General features: G+C 58.5%; 2 long non-coding RNA genes across 2 annotated transcripts; one reads left to right on the top strand and one right to left on the bottom strand.

The window, feature by feature from the left end:
• Positions 1–4483, top strand: LOC126082759 (uncharacterized). Its single transcript, XR_007518636.1, has 3 exons — positions 1–83; positions 224–300; positions 2419–4483. It is a non-coding gene; the product is annotated as an uncharacterized LOC126082759 (long non-coding RNA).
• On the bottom strand, positions 23–1667 carry LOC126082758 (uncharacterized). The gene is made up of 3 exons (XR_007518635.1): positions 1584–1667; positions 1080–1460; positions 23–100 (listed from the first exon to the last, which is right to left on the bottom strand). It is a non-coding gene; the product is annotated as an uncharacterized LOC126082758 (long non-coding RNA).
• Positions 4484–19536: the final 15053 nt, after the last annotated feature.

Raw genomic sequence — 19536 nt, 5'->3', positions numbered from 1 at the left:
AGAAAGACGAGAGACTGGTGAAGTCAGGGGCAGCTGCCGTCTTGCCATGCCATGGGGGCTGAGTGCTCCCAAGAACTTGAGCGGTGGGTAAAGTGGAATCCTGGGTATGGGTGAGGGCGGGAGAGAGGGGGCGTCAGTATTCCTCCAGATGTCTGGGCGCCAGTGAGGGTGGGCTCCCGCCTAGCCTGCTGCTCACGGCTTTGTGGGTTTCCTGCCCATGCAGTGATCCAGCCCGACAAGCTCTGCTCACCGTTCACCATCCACAGCCACCACAGGGAGCCAGGCAGGCAAGCCAGACAGGTAAGCCAGCCCCAGCTCCACCCCTCGAGGAAAGAAGGCCTGGGCTCTGGGTCCCATCCTTTGCCTGAAATCCCCACCCCTACTGCAGCTCTGCAAAGCCCTCAGACACAAACATAGGAGGTGGGATGGGGTCCTGCATTCAGCCAGTGGTGGCAGCCCTCCAGGGATCCTGGGGACATGTCAGGGACATGGAGGGGTTGCCCCAGGAGGGGGTGAGGGGCTGGGTGCAGGTAGAGGGACCCTGTTGGACTCCACTGGCTGGGAACGGGCCGGGGTCTAGAGAAGGGCGAGGGGCCCATGGCGGGGGGAGGGTCCTGCGGTGGGCAGAGCTCACTCTGTGTGGGAGGCAGGCTGGAGCCCTCCCCACCCCCCATCTTTGAAGATGTGCCCCTCTCCCAGCTCCAGGCTCCGTCTCCTCCCCACTATGATGGCTTGTTCAGGGCTATCCAGGGCCCTGGCCCAGGGTCACCTCAGGAAGGAGCTGGTGGTGTCTCCTCTCTCCTACCCCATCTCTGGCCCCTCCCCCACAGCACAGGCCCACTCACACGTGGTGGGGGGATTGGTCCATGATCCCAGCATCCACTTGTCCTCAACAGGACCTCTAAGAGCCTGGAGTCCGGAGCCGCACCCTGCCCAGTGCTGGAGTGGAGGCTGCCCTGGCTGGTCCTGGCTCTGCCCCAGGTTGCCCCACGCTGGGCCTCAGTTCCCCTATCTGCCCCATGAGTTAGTAGGGCTCAGTTGTCACAGCTGCTGTTGGTGAAGGGGACGCGCTGCCTTACCTCCCCAGAGCAGGGTGAGCTGGTCAGGTGTGGGCGTGGCAGGGGTCGGCCAGAGCCTCCCGGCCCTCCTGGAACCCTCCAGGCTCTCCTGGGAGCCCTCACCTCTGAGCTTTGGGCCCCTGCGGCCCCGGGAGGAGGCAGACTGAGCCCCCGGCAGAGACCAGGGCGGGCGTCCCAGGCAGCCGGGCGTGGACGGTGTGCAGCCGTGGGAGCGGGGCTGCAGGAAGGAAAGGAGAACCTTGCAGGGGAGAGATGCAGCTTCCTGTTTGTCCCTGGGCGGCCGCTGCACGGGACAGGACACAGCTGAGCCTTCACTCGAAGGATGCTCCTGGCCCTGACGTCCTGAGTGGGGCTGCAGGGACCCAGGACGGCCTGTCACACCTGCGCTGGGCCCCAAATGCGGCAAGAGATTGGGACAGGAATGACAGTATCGGGCAGCCTGGGACCCCCTCGCTTCCCCTTCCCCTATGGTCTTGTTGGAGACACCCACACACAGCATCTCACCTCACATCTCCTCACTGAGGACTTCCACCCTCAGATCAGGCAGCTGAGGCTCACTGTCCGAGGTCCCCATGGGAAGTGGGCGCCCTGGACGGGGAGCTAGGGGTGAGTGGCCAGCAGGTAGACCCCTGTGCCCTCCCCTGTCTACTCCCCGGTCTCCTTCTCCTGGGGACTGTCCATGCGACCATGGCAACTGTTCCACTGCCTGTCTGCCCTGACGCTCAGGCCCGGGGGACGACCATGGCCCCTACATTCGGCACCTCACCGAGTGCCAGGTTGTGCCTCCGGAACGTCTGATTGTCCCCTGCCCTCACTGCCACTGCCCCGTCCTGGCCACGCCACCACATTTCCCAGCTGGACGACATACGGGCCTGCTCCAGCCTCGCAGGGTCCCCCCTTCCCCCCCGCGCTCAACGTAGGGCTTTGCCATGAGTGACATAAGGTTATGTCCTCACCCTGACAAGTGCCCCGACCTTGCTCCCTCCATATGAGCTCAGGAAGCAGTGATGTGAAGACAGCATGGCCAGATGACACAGTGAAACCTGTGTGACCGACACCAGACAGGAGTCAGGACCCCCTCCCAGCTCTCCCCCACCCCCTGGAGCTCCTCTTTTGGCTCTGACGGCACACAGTGTCCTGACTGTTGAGGTTGATATCAGTGGAGTGACACGTGTGTGCTGCGTTCCATGTCACATGTGTGAGCTCAGGAGCTGCTGTGTCCATTGTCGGTCCTCACGGCCTTTCAGTGCTCGCTGGGAGGCAGGCCCAGCCGCTGGGTGATGACTCTGGGCTCCTGCAGGTAGAGGCTGCTTCCAACTTCTCTGCCTTCTCTTGGCAGGCGCAGGGACACGTCTCTCCTGGGTCCACATGCCGAGGACCATGCCTGGAGAGGTGGCCGTGTCCCCAACAGTCCTCCGACCAACCCCCAGCAGTACAGGGAGGCCTGCTGTCCACACCTGTGTCTGCACTTGGTAGTGTCTCCTTTTTCATTTTAGCCGTTCCTATATTGTTATATTTTTAATGTAGGAACATGAGGAAAATCTTCTTTTTTGAACAGATTTCTCCCAGGGGAAGACTCCTTCTTTAGGGGATGTGTTTTGGAAGGTCTGTGGGGGGGTGAGAGCCCGGGCCGGCTCAGGGAGCAGGGCAGCCTGTGGGGAGCCGAGCCCCAGGCTTCCTCTTCACAAATCAGGGATTTGGAGCCTGGATGTGACTCCACTCCCAGGAACCTCCCATTATGCCTCCATAATGCTGGGTCTGCTGGCTGGGGCGGGGGTCAGATTCAGATCTAGCCTTCAGGTGGGCACTGGTACACATTGGGTCCTCAGGCACCAGGGATTGGGTGGGATCATGCCTGAGCCTTGTTGAGCAAGATGAACTTGACCCCAGAGCCTGGGACCCCACCTCATGCTGCTGCCAGGGCCTGGAGTCACCACTGGGGTCCTCAGGGCTTGAGAGGACCTCCCTGGCTCAGGTGCCTCTCAGGGCCCTGGCCTCCTTCTGACACCCAGGCTGTGGAGGCCACCCCCACCCCACTGAGATTCCGTGGGGGCCTGAGGATGGGGTCTGCCAGCCCTCCCTGCCAGGCGCCTGGGCGGAAGCCCTACTCAGGGTCGTAGACCAACAGGGCATCCATTGATGCTGAGGGGAAAAAACATTTTATCTCACCGGGCGGAAAGGGAAGTCCTGAGAGCTGGCCGTTGGCAGGTTTCGTGGAGGTGGGAGAAGGCCCCTCAGGACCAGGCTCCAGCAGCCTAGCCAGCCAGCCCACCCCAACCCACAGCCCATATCGGGAAGGCTGGAAGCTGGGCGCTCCTGCAGAGTGAGGAGTCCTGCTCAGCCTGGCCCGGTGCAGTGCTTGGGGAAGAAAACAGTAATGGGAGGGGCAGTGAAGGCTGCCGCCTGACCCCTGAGCCTGGACCAGGAGTTGGCCTGTTTGGAGAGCAGAAAATTGAAGACCCAGGGAGTGGCTTCTCAGGGATAGGGCAGAGCGCTCCGGGCTCCTGCACAGGACGCGGCAGCTGTGTGTGACTCCAAGCAGGGTGGACAAGACGCGTCCATGGGGTCCCCACACCTGAGCAAGTCACAGCATCCCTCCACCTGGGGGCTGCCTGTCCTGGCTGGGAAGCTGGTGGGAGTCCCACACCACTGGGAGCCCATCTCGCCTGTAAGGTTGTCATGGGGCTCCAACAAGGCCAGGGGTCCCAGGTTCCCCAAAGGCTTTACTGCCTCAGTTTCCCCATGTGTCAGGTCAGGGCGTGGAGCCCTGGGAAGGACCCGGGGGTCTCTGAATGCCCTGTCACCCAGTGGACAGCTTGGTGCCTGGGCCCTTTCCTGGGGGTAGGGAGCCCCCAATCCAGAGCCCCTCAGGGTGGCCCCGATTCCTCCAGCCCTCACAGCCCACTCCTCAGCTCTGAAGTCGCTTGGTATTTGTTATATTTTTTTCCACATCCTAAAAAATGTAAAGAGAGAAAGGAAAGCAAGGACGGGCCTCTGCCGAGCCGGCCAGAAATCTCTGTTTCCTCTGGGCCAGGAAACAGGAAGCGTGTGTGCAGGCCGATTGGGAGGGCAGGAGAACAATAGAAACCCCTGTGGAGGGGAAGGGGAACTGCGTCAGGGCGCTGGGGCCGAGGGGCCCGGGCCCCCAGGCCTGGGGAAGAATAAAGGGCTGTGCTGGGGCATAAATTTAGTCTGGGGATTCCTTCTGCTGCAAAGCCAAACGGCTCATTGTTCAGGTGGGGGAGGCAAGGCCAGGCCCCGCCATGTCAAGGCCCCTGCAGACTTAGGGACCATTGAACCGTGGGTAAACTGAGGCCCAGAGAGAGGGAGAGCCTAGCGGGGGGCTGTGGGGTGCTGGGGATGGAGCACCCCTCGGCATCTTGATTCTGTGGGGCTAAGATTCTGTGGCCACAGGCTCTGTCCAGCACTGACTCTGGCTGACCCGGTCAGGGCTGTGTTCCCTCCAGGGAAGCCATCCGTGCAGGGGACCAAGACCCCCACATGACCTATGAGCAGGACAAATCGCTTCCGCTCCCACTGAAGTGGGACATTTTGGGGGCAGGACAGAGTGATCCGCTCTGCAGCCTCAGGCAGCCCCACCTCTCTGAGCCTCTTCCCCATTTCACCCTTTTGGGTGACTGAGACACCAATGAATATTCAGGTACGTGTGTCTGAGTCCATGTTTTCAAGTCTCTTGGGTCTCCATGTAGGCGTGGGGTTGCAGGGTCACCTGGTAACTCTGTGTTCAACTTTTTGGGGACCTGCCAGGCTGTTTCCGTGGAAGCTATACTTACTACACCCCTAGCAGCTGGTTTCTGATCACAGCTCACTGACCAACCCGCAGGGACAGCTGGTGGGGCTGGCTGGGAAGTGGGCGGGGTCCTAAGCACAGGAGATGGGGTAGGACCTGCAGGACCAGCAGGGCTGCACAGAACCTTCCAGAAGGCTTACATGGGTTATCACACTGCCCAGGCAGGTCCTTTGCCCCTGGTAGAGGAGGACACTGAGGCACAAAGAGGTCCCGAGGCCTGTTTTGGTCCCTCCTCCCCCCGCCCCATGGCTGGACTCGGCCACTGGAGCCGCACGAGGTGCAGGGGTTGCCAGCACCCCCTGGAATGTTCCCAGGGCTGCCCCAGGAGTATCTCGCTGTCTGGGAAGCTCTGCAGCTGTGGCCCAATGAGGCTCTGGGTGGTGTGCTCAGTGTCACTGGTTCTTGGTGCTTCGGTTTCCCCTCCATAATGGTAACACCCCTGATGACACCATTTGCTGAAACCTTAGGATGTGCCAGACCTGTGCCAAGCACGCTGTCACGTTTGCCCCTCGAATCCTCACACTGGGCAGCAAGGTGCCATGATCCCCACTGGGCCAGGTGGAAGCCAGTCCCCCAGAGGTTGAGCAACCTGCCCCAGGTCACATGCTAGCACACAGCAGAGCACGGTTAGAACTCAGGTCTCCCTGAGTCCTCCAGGTACCCAGCATCCTCTCCCGGTTCTAGGGGTCCTATGGCCCAAGGTCACCGTTTCTCTGGGCCTGGGCCCCTGTTCTCCCTCCAACACACTCCAGGCTCCTCCCAGCGTGCTGCGGGTCCCCCACCACCACCCTGCGCCCCCAGCCCGAGTGCAGTTCCCAGGACGGCTGTCATTCCCCGATAGCGCCTGAGCGTGACCGCGTGAAGGTGGCCCTGGGAACTGCACACTGGAATGAAAGATTTTGGGGCAGTGATGCCGGGAGGCCCCTCCCAGGCCCTGGCTAGGGTTCCACCCGTGCTCTGAGCAGCGTTGGGCCAGGGACCCAGGGGAGGGGTACAAGCAGCAGGGGCACCATCCTGGCCCAGCTGGACTCTCAGCCAGGTCACCCTCCTCCCCCCAGCACCATCAGGCCTGCCTGGGATCAGTCACAGTTTCCTGAGCCAACCCTTGCTGGGGACAATGGCCAGAACCCCAATCAGGCTGCTGCTGGGAGAGGGGCAGGCACTCCAAGCACCCCCTTCCAGCTGGCTCTGGGTCTGGGCTGGCTTTTCCCCAGAGGGTCCTGCAGGCTCACTGGGCCATCCAACCACAGACATGTTTGAGGAGGCTGACCCCAGAGTGACCGCTGTGTCAGCTCTGTGTTCAGAGAGGGACACCCCACCCACAACATGTCCCAGCGCTAGGGTCCCGCTGGGTTAAGTGGAGAACCCACAGGAGGGTTCAGGAGCCGGCCGTTATTGTCGTTGCTGCTGTCACTGTTATTGGGTCTGGATTAGCAGGGCAGCAGGGACACCCACCCCCAGCCTGGCTCACACCCCAGGAATAACATCCAGAGGGAAGCAGGACTCCTCTCCCGGCCCTCCACGGCTCATCTTCTCTGGAGATAAGGGGGCAGCTGGCCTCGGCTCAGGCGAGGAAGGGCGTCTGTGAGGGGCTGGTTTGCAGCAGGGTTTCCAGCCAGGGCGCCGGCGAGGACATGCCTCCTATAGCCCTCTCTGGCTGCGGCCAGCCAGCGTTCCCAGGGCCGCCTCCCCCTCCGCCCCCTCAGCAGCCTTCCTGAAGGCAGGGCTGCTACCTGGGGCAGCGCTGTGTCAGGGCACAGGAAGGCCACCCTGGGCCAGGGGTGTTTCATTTGGATGTTATTTTATCCCAAATGGAAATAGTGTTTTGTTGCATGTGTTTCAGGCTGAGAAGGAGTCTGGGCTCATTTGAAAAGAGTCCATAGGATTTGGTCCCCAAATGTGTCAAAGAGAAACTCCGCCCTTGTGTGACCCGCCTGGCTTTGGGGGGTACCGTCTGCTGGGCGCCTTCGAGCCTTGTGATGTCTGCACCACCCTCTGAGGGCAGCACTGCCGTGCCCTCTCACAACCGGGAAACTGAGGCATCTGGCAGGCCGCCCACCTGCCATGTCTCACAGGCACTGGGGTGGAATGGGGGGTTTTTGTAGGCTAGCGGTGTTGTGAGTTGCTGTCGAGTGCCTCTGACTCACAGCGACCCTGGGTACCGCAGAAGAAAATGCCGCCTTCTCCTGCGGCATCTCCACGGTCGTTGGTACGCTGAGTCCATTTGAGCACGCTGTGTATTCTGAGTGCCTTCCAACCTAGGGGGCTCATCTTCCAGTGTTCTGTTGTGATCCATAAGGTTTTCGTTGGCTGATTTTCGGAAGTACGTTGCCAGACCTTTCTTCCTAGTCTGTCTTAATCTGGAAGCTCCTCCGAAATCCGTCCACCATGGGTGACCCTGCAGGTATTTCAAATACTGGTGGCATAGCTTCCAGGACCACAGCAACACACAAGCCCTCACAGTACGGCACACTGACAGATGGTGGATGTTGCTGAGGTGTGCGTGACCTACAATCCTTACAATGAGGGGCACCATCTTAGCAGACGCTGCAATGCGTTTGGGCCAACGTACCCACTGTGTGATCCCCGCTGCCGTCAAGAGAGAGAACATTTCTGTCACCCCAGGAAGCAGCCCGCACCCCTCTGTGGTCAGCTCCCCCATAGATCATATTTCCAGAACCTCCCACCTCAGGATCCCACACTTGAGCTCCGATCTCAGCTGCCTGCTGGTGTCATGCTTTGAAATCATCCATGTTGTCCACGTCTGTGGCTCGTTCCTGTTCACTGCTGGGGCCTCCGAGGTGTGGGTGCCCCATGGTGTATGATACACACATAGAGCCCGAATGGCACCACTGGGTCTCTCTCCACTCACCACGCCCGGCACCACAGAGTAGGCACCAAGGGGTTGCTCTTACTGGCCCTGAGACAAGTGGGGCATGATAGGGGGACCCCAGGAGCCAGTGGGGAGAGTCTCGAGGGCACCCTAGCTCAGGTCCTCTTCCCACACATGCGGGGGCTCAGAAACAGACATCCCGGGTGGGCACCACAGGGTCTGGCACAGCCCACTGTCCAAGCCCTCTGCAACCCCCCACCCCCTTGGGGTCTGGGCGCCATCCCTCAGCCAAGGACAGCTATCTGACCTTCAGGGAGTGGGAAAGGACTCCTTCTGGGGTCAGGGAGACCCTCAGCCTGGCTCACAGACGGCTGTATGGCTGAGGGCTTGGCCACCTCAGGCTGTGACAGTAGGGAGGGCCGTCCTTTCTCGCCTATGTTGGGCCGACTGCTGTGTCGGCCCAGGACGGAGGAGGCCTGGAAGGGGTTCCCGTAGGCAGCACACACTAGGCCAAGCGATGCCCCCTGGGAGGAATGTGGGCAGTGTCGGGGTCCCCATGGTGTCATGAGGCCAGGCCAGGAGGATGGGGTTGGGGAGGGGGAGGCAGTGGGGCTGGCGAGGTGGGAGCGAGCATGCCAGCCCTGGAGGGGAGCCAGACAGGAGGACTGGGGAGACCGGTCAGCTCTGTCCAGACTCTGGCTGGGCCGGGAGGTCCCTGCCACTTGGGGCTTTAAGTGGCCTGGCCTGGCCCGGCCTGGCCCGGGACTGAGAGCATGGGGCGAGGAGCTGGGGAGGGCGGGGCTGCGGGCCACATTCCTCCGGCCTGGCAGGAAAGGCTGGCCGAGCCAGGACAAAGGGCGGACGTGCGCCGGGCCATGTGTGTCCTTATCAGGACCTGCACTCCCTGGCCCGAGCCGGCAGCGGAAACACCCCTCTCCCCGCCTTCCTGCCCGGTCGCCGGAGGGACCCCATGGCATGGGGTGCAGGGGGGCTGAGTGGGGCCAGGGCTGCTGGGTGGGGTGGGGTGGGGCGAGGCGGGGCTGCAGGGCTGGATGCACCCCCTGGAGCTGCTCCCTGCGAGGCCAGCCACAGCTTTCTGTCACTCCATGGTCTCTGCTGTGGTTGGAGCAAACGTGAACCCAGTTGTCAGACGAGCAAGCTGAGGCCCAGTCGGCCATGTCCTGCCCAAGGTCAGATCCCGACCAGCTGCAGGTGCCGGAAGTGGACCCAGCGAGTGCCGGAGGGGGGCTCCACATCACTGACACCCCAATTATGGCTGACAGCGGCCCCACACAGCAGTGGGTCCAGCCGGTGGGAGGGCACCTGCTGGGAGAAGAGCTGACTGACCCCGGGGCCAAGGGAACTTGCCGGATAGGCACTCTCCGTCTGAGTTGGGGTGGTGTTACCTGGATGCACACATCTGTCAGAGCCCATTGGACCATGCGTCCAAGGTCCTGGCTTCACCTGTCAGTGTGCCCGATGGACACTGATGTTCCTGCCGGGGGTGGGACAATGCCAGCGTGATGGGGGAGTGCGGTGCCCCGCCTCTAGCATCACCGTGGACCCTTCCCACCTTCTGAGGCCTACACAGACAAGGAAACCCTGCTGTAGGCACGAGGTCGGGGCCCCAGCCCCAAAGCCTCTCCTACGGTCAGGCTTCTTGGACATGATGCTCCAAGGACCCCAGGCCTGGCTGCCCTCTGGTTGGTGGGGAGCTGCCAGGGCCAGGGTTGGCCTGGCGGGGAGGAGGCTGCAGAGGGCCATTCCTACACCACTCCCCTGCATGAGCAGAGTTGTAGGCCACCTGGCAGGGGGCCTCCAAGGGGACCCAGGACCTCGATCACCTCCGAGACCCTCTACCTGTTGGAGCTGGGCTTGTTTGAGTTGCCTCTGCCTGACCCCATCAGATTGGGGGGTCTGGGCCAGAGGCTGCTCCACTATGAGGAGGGGACCTTGGCAGGCCTTCAGCCTCAGGCCACATCTGAGGGCCAGGCTCAGGTGGGCCCGGTAGCTGGCCACCTGGATGGGGGCAGGTATCCTGACAGGGTGTCCCCCCAGCTGTGTGTCCATCCAGGGTAATCGAATGCTGTCCCTCCCTGCTGCCTCCGGAGAGAAGACAGGAGCAGGTGGGGGACTCTCACCCTCTGTGGCTTGGTGGGCTTAGCGTGACAACTGTCTCTCCTACCCAGCTCCAAGCCCAGCACGGGGGAGGGTGTGGCTGCCCCCAGATCCAAGCCCAGGACATCGAGCCTGGCACTGGCATCTGTAGGCAGTGGATTTCAGGCAAGTGGCTCTCACTCTGAGCCTCAGGCTTCTCCTCTGTGAAATGGACGGGTCCCTCCCACATGCTGAAGCCTGGCCGAAAGGACCTTCCAGTGCACATGCTGTTATAAGGCACCAGCGTTTGCTGAGATTGATTCCTGTTTCTCGAAGGAAAAAACCAGCATGGAGAAGGGGCACCTGCCCCCCCACCACCAGGGGCACCAGGACCCCGGGGCCCAGTATGAAGGTCAGGGCTCAGAGGCCCGTTTTAATGGGAATAGGGCAGCAGGACATGGGGTGGGGGCTGCTGGCTGTGGAAGGTGCGCAAGCCCCCTACAAAAAAAAAAAAAAAATACAAGGCTCCCACCTATTTCTGCATGAGGGTGGAGGCCGTAGTGAAGACCCCCGCGTTTTCTCCCCACAGTCTGTGGCTTCTCGTTGCTGGCTGGTCTGCACACAGAATTGGGGCCAGGGGTGAGGTACACGTTCCTGTCAGCATCAGGCAAACAGGAGCCTAACGGGACCTGGAGGCCACACCTGCAGCTCAGGGCAGCTTCACCCACTTCTGTAGGCAGAGTCCTCAGCCCGGCGTCCATGTGGGAACCCCTCCTGTGAGCCCCAGCAGGGCCTGTGACATGGCCACTCCCCCTAGTCCCACCTGCCCCACCATCTGTGCAGCTGGCCGTCTGTGGGCTTGGTGTCCATCCGTAAACAGGCCATGGTGCTTGCCCCGGCCTGTCGGGCAGCCCAGCCAAGCTGGAGGTAGAACGTGCTGCTGAGGGAGCACGGTCAGCCTGCCCAGTGTGCTGAACATGCCTGCCCAGGCCATGGCCGGGCCGTGGCTAACTCGGGAGGCCTGAGAATGTCCCTGGTGGCATAGTGGTTAAGAACTATGACTGCTGATCAAAAACTAGGCAGTTCAAACCCACCAGGCGCTGCTTAGAAACCCTATGGGGCAGTTCTACTGCGTCCTACAGGGTCGCTGCGAGTCGAAATCGACTCAATGGCAACGAGTTTGTTTTTTGTTTTTTTGAGGAAGTCCCAGCAGCCTGGCTTCCTCCACTGACCTCACCCCTCTGGGGTGGCTCAGGAAGCACTGGGCAGACTGGGGGCCCTGTCCCTCCTCAGAGCCCCGACTGGTGACCTCTGAGACCAACCCTAACACCACACTTCCATGACCTGCCAGATCCCTGAGACAGCATTAGGGGCTCCCTGCGTTCGGGGCTCCCTGGCTTTGGGGCTCCCTGGGTTAGGGGATCCCTGCACTTTGTTGCCACCTTTGTGTTGGAGGTTCATCAGGGCAGGGGTCCCAGACAGAGGGCACCCTGCTCGGGGCCATCAAAGCACTTGGGGACCCACACTAGGCCCCTCCGCTGCCCAGCAGCCTGGTGACCATTTCAGCTGTTAGGATTGCGGAGCTGCGGGATGGGTGTAACTCACGGAACTTCTGAGATGGGCGGACCCCAGACGCCCCTGCCCTTCTCTCATCCCCCTTCCCCTTCCTCAGCACCCAGGTCAAGGGTTCTCAGCCTCTGCTCAGCACCCCCAGTCCTGCTGGCCTCCCCACAGCCATCAGGTGTGTGGTGTACCTGGATGTGAGCCGGTGGGGGGGACCAGCCTCCTGGTCATGAGCTGCATGCAGTTCACACACTGTCCACAGGGTGGCGGTGTCCTACCACATGGGCCAGGACTTGCATCCAGGGCCGTTTCCTGGGCAGCCGGTGCCACTGCCCATCAGGGCTGGAATTTGTGGGGCGTGGGCCCTGTGGGTGACTCATGTGGCCATGCCCACTCCCCTCTGAGAGCCTCAACCACTCAGGGTGGCCCTGAGTGTTATTTCTTCCCAAATTGACTGATGCATAAGGTAAAGAGACCAAGCGCAGGTGGTTAGCAGGCTCCTTTGTCCATGAGAACCTGTCTTTCAGGACATGGACACCCACCCCTGAGAGCTTGCCTGGAAGGCCCCCTCAACAAGGCAAGCCAGGGCCCGCCACCCGCTTCTCTGCCCTGCCGGGTGGCCCATGCCTTGGGGGTGCAGTAAGATAGAGGCCCAGAGGGACAGGGCACCTTTATGCTGTTTCTGGGCTCCCTGAGGTGCGCTGAGACACTTTGAGGCCATGGAACTTGCTTTCTCCTCATGTCCTGGAGAGGGGAGTCCACCCAAGGCAGAGGTCTGCACCTGCTAGGGAGGGGTCTGCACCCGCGTCCCTGAGATTTGCAGGTGGAAACCCCATGGGGGCTGAGGAGCCACACGCTCTTACCTCTGGAAGTTCTGTCAGCTTCCACGTCCCCACGTGTAGGGTCAGGCGAATGGTGAGTCTCCTGGAGCTTTGAGAGGAAGCCTCCTAGGCCTGGATGTCAGTGACCCAGGACTTCCACTGCACACAGCCGTCCCCCTGGTCTTTATCAATGGTCGGTGTTCCTACTTTTGCTTGTTGTTGTTTTAAAGTAAACTTTTCACTGAAGTTCTCCAACGTACAGCAAGTTGCCAGGTCACAAATGGTCGGCTTGGCCCATGTCACCAGCACCCAGATCAAGACACACAGCATGGCCAGAGGCACCTTCTTGCCCCTCCCAAGAACCACTGCTGCCTGACTTTCAGCCCCACCAATCAGCTCTGCCATTTCATTCTGTGTGTGCAAGGATTCCCACGGGGACCCTACACACTCTCTTGTGCTGCTTTCTGCAACGTGATGTCTGTGATATTTGTCTGTGTGCTTGTGTGTACCTGTAAGACTGTCCATTCTCGTCTGTGTGGTGCCCTATTGTGTGGATAGCCCACAGCCCCGTTGTCCTTTCCTGTTGATGGACACCTGGGGAGCTTCCAGGTTGGAGCTCTTGTGAATGGCATTGCCGCTAAGAACATTCTCCAATACGCCTTTTGGTGAACATAAGACTGCATTTCTGTAGGATTACAGCTGGGAGCGAAGTTGCCTGCTCTTACGAGAGGCATCTCCTCAGCATTAACAGATACTATTTAAATCGACTTTGTTGAGATGGCACAGAAGGAAGAAGTCCAAGCTGCTCTGAAGGCATTGCTGAAAAACAAGGCTCCAGGAATCGATGGAATATCAACTGAGATGTTTCAACAAACAGATGCAGCGCTGGAGGTGCTCACTCATCTATGCCAAGAAATATGGAAGACAGCTTCCTGGCCAACTGTTTGGAAGAGATCCATACTTATGCCTATTCCCAAGAAAGGTGATCCAACCGAATGTGGAAATTATAGAACAATATCATTAATACCACACACAAGCAAAATTCTGCTGAAGATCATTCAATAACGGCTACAGCAGTATATCAACAGGGAACTGCCAGAAATTCAGGCCGGTTTCAGAAGAGGACGTAGAACCAGGGAGATCATTGCTGATGTCAGATGGATCCTGGCTGAAAGCAGAGAATACCAGAGGGATGTTTACCTGTGTTTTATTGACTATGCAAAGGCATTCGACTGTGTGGGTCATACCAAACTATGGATAACACTGCGAAGAATGGGAATTCCAGAACACTTAATTGTGCTCATGAGGAACCTTTACATAGATCAAGAGGCAGTTGTTCGGACAGAACAAGGGGATACTGATTGGTTTAAAGTCAGGAAAGGTGTGCGTCAGGGTTGTATTTTTTCACCATACCTATTCAATCTGTATGCTCAGGAAATAATATGAGAAGCTGGACTATATGAAGAAGAACGGGACATCAGGATTGGAGGAAGACTCATTAACAACCTGCGTTATGCAGAGGACACAACCTTGCTTGCTGAAAGTGAAGAGGACTTGAAGCACTTACTAATGAAGATCAAAGACCACAGCCTTCAGCATGGATTGCACCTCAACATAAAACAAAAATCCTCACAACTGGACCAATGAGCAACATCATGATAAACGGAGAAAAGATTGAAGTTGTCAAGGATTTCATCTTACTTGGATCCACAATCAACAGCCATGGAAGCAGCAGTCAAGAAATCAAAAGACGCATTGCATCGGGTAAATCTGCTGCAAAGGACCTCTTCAAAGTGTTGAAGAGCAAAGACATCACCGTGAAGACTAAGGTGCGCCTGACCCAAGCCATGGTATTTTTAATCGCATCATACGCATGTGAAAGCTGGACAATGAATAAGGAAGACCGAAGAAGAGCTGACGCCTTTGAATTGTGGTGTTGGCGTAGAATATTGAATATACTGTGGACTGCCAAAAGAACGAACAAATCTGTCTTAGAAGTACAACCAAAATGCTCCTTAGAGGCAAAGATGGCGAGACTGCGTCTTACATACTTTGGACATGTTGTCAGGAGGGATCAGTCCCGGGAGAAGGACATCATGCTTGGTAAAGTACAGGGTCAGCGGAAAAGAGGAAGACCCTCAACGAGATGTATTGACACAGTGGCTGCAACAATGGGATGAAGCATAACAATGATTGTAAGGATGGCGCAGGACCGGGCAGTCTTTTGATCTGTTGTGTATAGGGCACTATGAGTCAGAACCGACTCAATGGCACCTAACAACAACAACAACAATTTATGTCTCATAAAATGCGGTATTTTAAGTGCGCAAGTGCTCACGCCCATGTAACAACCACCACAGTCAACACAGGATTTACACTGGCTGATTCTTGGAAATAGGTCACCAGGCCCTTCTTCCCCGTCTGTCTGTCTGGAAGCTCCACTGAAACACTCGAGCGTCCACTGACAGGCAGGTGGTGGCTTCGCATAAGGTGCACTGGCGGGGAATCAAACCCGGGTCTCTAGCATGGAAGGCGAGAACTCTACCGCTGAGCCACCAGTGCCCCCGGACGTATAGTGAATACCGTCCCATGGTGGTGAGTCATGCTGACTGGGTGTAGAACGTTCAGCCAACCTTGCATTCCTGGTCGCAGTCTGTTATCCTTTTTAAATGTTGCTCTATTTGGTGTAATAGTATTTTGTCAAGGATTTTTGTGCCTTTGGTCTGTAATCTTTTTTGGTGATGTCTTGTCTGGCTTGGTGTCAGAGTAATAGCAGCTTCATGACATTTTATTTTCTGAAAGAGTTTGTGTAGAATTGATATCATTTCTTCCTTAAATGTTTGGGTGTGTTCACCAGCGAAGCTATCTGGGCCAGGAATTTTCTTTGTGGGAAGGTTTTTCGTTGCAATCTGAATTCCCTTGGTAGATATAAGGCTATTCAGATTATGTGTTTTTTTCTTGTGCCAGCGCTGACAATTTTGTCTTCCAATGAATTTTTCCATTTCATCTAAGGTATCAAGTTTTTCGTCACCAAGTTATTTAAACTATTGAAGTATTATCTTTTTAATGGCCTTAAGATATAAGGTGATATCTCCTAATTTACCTCTGATATTGGCGTAGTGGTTAAGTGCTACTACGGCCGCTAACCAAGAGGTCAGCGGTTTGACTCCGCCAGGCGCTCCTTGGAAGCTCTACGGGGCAGTTCCCCTCTGTCCTACAGGGTCGCTGGGAGTCGGAATGGACTCAGAGGCAATGGGTTTGGTTTGGTTTATTGGTTATTTGTACCTTCCTTCTTTTTTTTTTTTTCCTGGAGGTTTATCAGCTTTACTGATCTCTTCAGATGACCAGCTTTTGGTTTCATTGGTTTGCTCTGTTTTCTGTCCATTCTCTACTTCATTTCTAGCCACTCTTCTCTTCATCCTTCTGCCTAGATTGGGTTTAACTTTCTCTGCTCTTCCTCGCTTCTTCAGGTGGGAGCTTAGCACATCGATTTCATAACGTGTCGTTTCTAATGTAAGTATTTCAAGGCGATAAATTTCTCTCTAAGTGCGGCTTTCCAGGCATCCCATAAATTTCCATAAGTTGTAGTTTTATTATTAATGAGTTTAAAATATTTTTGAAGTCCCCTTGTGATTTTCTCCAGAGTGTGTTGCATAATGTACAAATACTTGGGCATCCTCCGGACAGCTTATTGGAACTGATTTCTAACTTGTTTCCGTTGCAGTCAGAGGAGGTCTCTGTCTAATTTCAGCCCTTCAATGTGCACTGATGGTTGTTGTAAGACCTAGCGCATGGCTGACCTTGGCGGCTGTTCCATGTGCACCTGAAAGAGCATGTATGCTGTGGTTATCCGTGTCCTGTGACAACAGGCTGGTTCATCCTTGCTGATTTTCTGTCTACTCATTGTCAGTTGGCGACAGAGAAGCGTTAAAACCGCCAACCACGACTGTGGACTGTTGACATCTCCTACTTGTTCTGGCCATTTTGACATACGTGCTTTGAAGCTGGCACCAGGTACCCATGCATTTAGGAGTGTCTTCTCGAGCAAACGATCCTTTTTCACCATGAAGCGGTCTGATCCTGCCTTCCTGAAGGAAGCCTTAGCAGCAGCTCCCTGATGGATTGGACCCAATGTCCATCATGTCTTGGGGTCATCTCTGGATGCCCAACCTGGGGCCGGCTCCCCCCAGCCTTTCTGGCGATTTTGCAGGAACCCAGTTTCCAGGATTAAATACCTTTCTGTTGATGTCCTGAGTGCTTTCTGTTTTCCCACTGCTCCTGGCAGACTCAGATTGCATGCAGGAGCACAGGGTCTGACGCCAAGTAAATGCTCAGGAGTGTGGTGGGTTCCGCTCTGCGCAGGGCTCAGCAGCACCCCAAGCTCCCCCCGCACCCCCTGCCCTGAGTCTGGTGCTAGGACAACATCAGGGCAGTTCAGGGATAGTGGTGAGTTACCCACTCTCCTGGGGCGTGGCTCCCCTGACCTGGACCCTGAGCAAGGCTGTGTTCCTGGCTGCTTGGGGGCAGCGGAGGAGTGTCTTCTCTGTGGCCCCCCTGCTGGTGCCAGAAGTGAGCCCCCCTCCACAGCATGCGGTAAGGCGGTGCCGACGGCCTGGGGGGTTTGCATTTGAAGGACCCAGGGGCACCGGCCCACTCCAGCGAGGCAGGGCGGACTTGGCCCGGAGCTAAGCCCAGAGGACCGAAGCTGACACGGGCTTGTCTGGAGGGACAGAACCCAGCCAGTGGCCCTCCTTGGTGGGGCCGGAGCTCCCGGGAAAGCCAGGTCTGTGCTCAGACACGTGTCCTGACTCAGGGCCAGGCTCTCTCTGGAGGGGGGTCCTGGGTCCCCTTCCTCCTGCCCTGGGTGGGGGAGGTGAGGCACACGGCGGGGGGCATCAGGCCCAGAACCCCAAGCTCCTGATCCCAGCCCCGGACTGCCCTCAGGGACTCAGGGCGGGTAAAGGGGTCCACCAGGTTCTCCCTGCACGCAGGCCTCAGGGCCCCCACAGTCCCCGCGAGGCCAGGCGCTTTGCTCTGGACACCCGCGGAGGTGCTCCTCGGGTGGGGTGCTGCTCCCGGACCTGCGCGACTGAGCGGGCTCGGCGTAGAGCCGCCCGCGGCCACCAGGGGGCACTGCAGCTCCAGGAACGGCCTGCGCGCGCGTGTGCGCATGCGTGCGTGAACGGAGCCCCTCAAGACACCCCCTCTCACAAGACTTCTCTGACCCTCGCCCTGCGCCCCACGCCACGCGAGCCCCTCCCCCGCGAGCCCCATCTTCCCCGTGAGAGCCCGTCCCCGCGAGCCCTTCCGTGAACATTCCTGGGTAGGCGGGCGCCGCCCCCCAGCACTTGGCACAGGAGGGGGCGCCAGGGGCTTGGGGAACAGGCGGGTGTTGGGGGGCTCTCTGTCCTATAGGGTCGCTATGAGTCGGAATCGACTCGATGGCACTGGGCTTTTTTTTGCTGGAAGAGGCTGAAGGAGACTCATGCGGAGCCCAGGCCCTCTCCCCAGCCTCTGTCGGTCCGGGGGCTTTGCCCTCCCGCGGACCCCCTCAGCCCAGAGGCCCAGGCCCAGCCCCAAGGCCGGTCTGGGGGTGGGGGACACTTTCCGGGCTCCCCCCTGAGCCTGGTTTTCATGTCCCAGGGTCATTTATTAAGCACTTGCTGGGGGCAGGTGGGAAGGGTGGGGATGGGGGTCAGGGGCCTGAGGAGGGGGAGCACAGGTGATCAGAGCGCTCATGGAACCTTCCAGATTGCAGGTTTAGGGGAGCCGTGGGACCCTCCACAGCCTGGAAGGAGTGTGGCAGGGAGTCAGGAGACGTGGAGGGCAGGGCAGAGCAAGTGCCTGCCGCTGACCTGTGGGAGCCCCATGACACCCCTCTGCTTGCTTGTGTTCAGGAACAGGCTGGCCTGTGGCTTTGGTCCTGGGGGTTGGAGATGGGATGAGGCTGTGGGGGGCAGCATGTTGGTGACAAGGCTCACAGGGAGGGGCTGTCTAGGCCTGGGGGCTCATGGGGTGTGGGGCATCCTTAGCTGGAAGGGGCTGGTCCCTAAAGGCGTTTCTGTTGTGTCAAGCTGGGCGGGCCAGGGTGGGGCAGTGTGGGCATGTTGGGTGCCCCAATCCCCTCTCCGAGACCAAACAAATCAGAGCAACAGCATATGGCCAGCAGGGCCTGTGTTTGCCAAGTGCTGGAAGCCGAGAGGGCCCAGCACTCACAGGCCCAGGGCAGACTGCTGGGGAGAAGTCCTGCCCGCTCAGGGCCTTGGCTGACCCGAGGGCCACAGGCCTGGCACTGCTGGGAAACGGGGGTGCAGAGCAGGCAGCTGATCAATACAGTGCCCGGGCCAGGACCTCTGCCTCCAGGGATCCCTCAGCAGGACACACGGAACCCCAGGCAGACAGCTTCAGACCACTGCTCAGCTTGTTCCAGTGAACAGGTTGCCAAACCCAGACTCGTTCTCCCACCAGCCCTGACCCAGAGAGAGGCCAGATGGACAGACAGACCTGGACACACACACACACACACACACACACACACCAGCCCTGACCCAGAGAGAGGCCAGATGGACAGACAGACCTGGACACACACACACCCACACCCACACCAGCCCTGACCCAGAGAGAGGCCAGATGGACAGACAGACCTGGACACACACACACACACACAGCAGCCCTGACCCAGAGAGAGGCCAGATGGATAGACAGACCTGGACACACACACACACACAGCCACACCAGCCCTGACCCAGAGAGAGGCCAGATAGACAGACCTGGACACACACACTCACACACCCACACCAGCCCTGACCCAGAGAGAGGCCAGATGGACAGACAGACCTGGACACACACACGCACACACCCACACCAGCCCTGACCCAGAGAGAGGCCAGATGGACAGACAGACCTGGACACACACACACTCACACACCCATACCAGCCCTGACCCAGAGAGAGGCCAGATGGACAGACAGACTTGGACACACACACACACACCCACACCAGCCCTGACCCAGAGAGAGGCCAGATGGACAGACAGACCTGGACACACACATACTCACACACCCACACCAGCCCTGACCCAGAGAGAGGCCAGATGGACAGACAGACCTGGACACACACATACTCACACACCCACACCAGCCCTGACCCAGAGAGAGGCCAGATGGACAGACAGACCTGGACACACACACACACACACCCACACACACCCCCACACACCCCACACACATATACACAAGTACATATGTATACACCTAACACACAACACAGGCACTCCTCCCCCCACATGCGATACAGTCACATACCACACACGCCCACACACGACACATGCGC

The sequence above is a fragment of the Elephas maximus genome, chromosome 9, assembly GCF_024166365.1.
Source record: "Elephas maximus indicus isolate mEleMax1 chromosome 9, mEleMax1 primary haplotype, whole genome shotgun sequence".
Taxonomy (NCBI): domain Eukaryota; kingdom Metazoa; phylum Chordata; class Mammalia; order Proboscidea; family Elephantidae; genus Elephas; species Elephas maximus.
The sequence above is the reverse complement of the archived record's forward strand: the minus strand, read 5'-3'. Positions and strand labels throughout refer to the sequence as shown.